This window comes from Delphinapterus leucas, chromosome 19, assembly GCF_059928025.1.
Source record: "Delphinapterus leucas isolate spDelLeu-1000000601 "Yukka" chromosome 19, BTC_Dleu_Yukka2, whole genome shotgun sequence".
NCBI classification, from domain to species: domain Eukaryota; kingdom Metazoa; phylum Chordata; class Mammalia; order Artiodactyla; family Monodontidae; genus Delphinapterus; species Delphinapterus leucas.
The window spans coordinates 50703740-50706926 of NC_143147.1; positions in this window are offsets into that span (position 1 = coordinate 50703740).

Below are 3187 nucleotides of genomic sequence, written 5' to 3' on the forward strand. Positions count from 1 at the left end.
GGCAGCAACTCAGTAACCGAACAAAAGGCGAAAGGACCTGACAGCCAAGCCACGCCTCTCGCCCCCTCGAAGCTCCGCCCCTGAGGGAGACGCCCACCCGCTGATGTGGGCTTACTGGCTGCCTGGCCTGACTGTCCTATGGAGAGGCGGAGCCTCGCGCCCAGTCCCCTTTCACCGCCGCCTCTGTTTATCCGCTGGCCATTGGCCCCAGGGACTGCCACTCGGCCCTAGAGACGTTTTTCCAACTTGAGGTTCCATCCTAACTCCGCACCTATTGGCAGATTGAGGGTTACTTCCTCCTGATTGGGCAAGGAACTGTCAGTAAGACTAAGGAAAGAACCAATGGAAGGGATGGGGTGTGTCTTGTCCCACCCTACCCCCGAGCAGGTAAGAATGATTACTCTCCCCTTCCCCCTACCTGTCCAACAGGTGAGTCAGGAGGGGCCATGGGAAAGGACAGACGACTTCACTGGCCAGCCAACTCAGCGTCAGGCATGATGCTTCTTTGGGCTTATTCACCCTTGCCTCAAAGTGGTAATAACGTATTAGTATAGCATTTCATAGGCTTTTTTTTCTGGGCTGGGATTTTTTTTCCCAAAAGATGGAGTGCTCATGAGCTTTACAATTAGAAGTCCTGGATTCGGGTTCTGCTACTTAGTAGCTATATGATCTTAGGCAAATTACTTGTCTTTCACCCTGTTTCTCCACACCTGTAAAATGGGTTTATGAGCTACATCTCTCTCTCATGGGGGTGAAGGAAGTTTTGTGAAGTCACTTGGACAACTGCTAAAACTTAAAGTTAAATTAATGATGGGTTTTTTAAAAAAAATTCTCATGACAATTCTGAAAAATTGTTAGGGCAACAAAATGGTCCTCATTTCAAAGATGGGGAAACTGCTTCAGAGAGATGACAAAACTAGAAAATGGCACATCCTAAACTAGACCCCTTTTCTAACTTCAAGGTCCACCAAACCACATGCTCTCCTGGTGGAATAATAGCATAGACATAAAATGTCAAAGCAGTGGGGAGGGGCTGGGGAAAAGGCAAAAATGAATATTCTGGGGAGAGGCAGAAGAGCCACGATGTGTGTCAAAGAGAAAGTATTGGTGGGTTTGGAAAAAGTCAGGCAGCAGATCTAAAGGACATCAACACTGGCATTAAAGAAATGGGGCAGCAGGCCCCTCAGTAGTGGAAGTCTGGGTTAGTTATCAGAAAGAACTTCCCAGGGCTTCTCTGGTGGCGCAGTGGTTAAGAATCCGCCTGCCAATGCAGGGGACACGGGTTCGAGCCCTGGTCTGGAGGATCCCACATGCCGCGGAGCAACTAAGCCCGTGCACCACAACTACTGAGCCTGCGCTCTAGAGCCCGCGAGCCACAACTGAAGCCCACATGCCTAGAGTCCATGCTCCGCAACAAGGGAAGCCACCGCAATGAGAAGCCCGCGCACCACAACGAAGAGTAGCTCCCACTCGCCACAACTAGAGAAAGCCCGCGTGCAGCAACGAAGACCCAACACAGCCAAAAATAAATAAGTAAAATAAATAAATTAAAAAAAAAAAAAAAGAGGGCTCCCCTGGTGGCGCAGTGGTTGAGAGTCCGCCTGCCGATGCAGGGGACAAGGGTTCGTGCCCCAGTCCAGGAAGATCCCACATGCCGCGGAGCGGCTGGGCCCGTGAGCCATGGCCGCTGAGCCTGCGCGTCCGGAGCCTGTGCTCCGCAGCGAAAAAAAAAGAAAGAACTTCCCAGTAGGCGGGTTGAGAAGACAAGGGTCTTTCTGTGGTTGATGAAGTGAATGCCTGCTGTACAGTGTGCCAAGGGTCTTACAGACATTCATTTATTAACACAAGTATTGGGCTTCCCTGGTGGCACAGTGGTTAAGAATCCGCCTGCCAATGCAGGGGACATGGGTTCGAGCCCTGGTCTGGAGGAACCCACATGCCGCGGAGCAACTAAGCCCATGCACCACAACTACTGAGCCTGCGCTCTAGAGCCCATGAGCCACAGCTGCTGAGCCTGCGTGCTGCAACTACTGAAGCCCTCACTCCTAGAACCCGTGCTCCACAACAAAAGAAGCCACCGAAATGAGTAGCCTGTGCACCACAATGAAGCGTAGACCCCGCTCGCTGCAACTAGAGAAAGCCCGTGAGCAGCAACGAAGACCCAACACAGCCAAAAATAAATAAATTTATTTTTTTAAAAAACACACAAGTATTGAGCACCAACTGTATACTAGACACTGGGTTAGACCCTGGTGACAGGGAAAATCAAAATGACCCCAACCCTCAAAGGGCTTCCAGAGGGCCAAGTGTAAACAGGTCATCTTAGCCACTCCATGTGTGTCGGTGTTGGAGGGGTGATTGTTCAGGAAAGGGTCCCCCGCTCAAAAAACCTTTACATCCCCAAAGCTAGCCCTCAGGATGGGCTGGATGGAGGCATGTCCATCCTTGACCACTTTCTCCACCAGAGAAAGGAATGATGGCAAAACAGTCTCACTTCTGAGGCTTGTGCCATCCAAGTCTTCCTGGAAGGGGCCAAGGAGACATCAACATCCCCAGCCAGTTACCATCCACATGCCCTGGCCACTGCCCTGTGCTTTGTTTCCCCTACTCCCCAACTTCTTTCTCCCTACCTTCCCTGTGCCCCATCCACCTGCTTGCCACCCTGCCGCGCCATGCAGCAGCCAGCCCCCAGCTTGGGAGGAAAAGAGCTCCCAATCCTAGGCTGCTGCCCCCTCCAGCGTTTCTCTTCATTCCTCTCCCACCTCCCATTTTCCCCTGCCCACTTCACGCACCCACACAAGGCGACACACACACGTCCAGACCTAAGCCTGGCTTAACCCCTTCCTTTCTCCTGACTTCAGTAGGTTGTTTGACTGCAAAGGGGTGGAGAAGCCTGGGTGGGGTGGAGAGACAGAAATAAGGCTTCAGAATAAAGCCTGTGTGTTTGTGTGTGTGTCCCCAGAATTCTCCCTGCACGTCAGCCTAGAACATGCTGCAACAAGCTGGCCCCAAAACTCAGCCTGAGACTGGGTGGAGGCATCACCACAGCAGCAGGAAAGACTGGGCTGAGAGCTGCATCTCCCACATCAAGGGAGTTTCTGCACGTTAATTAAGCACCTACTGTTGCCTGCTAGGCACTGAGGATTCATCTGTAGGATACAGAAAAGAATCAGAAAATGATGTTTAC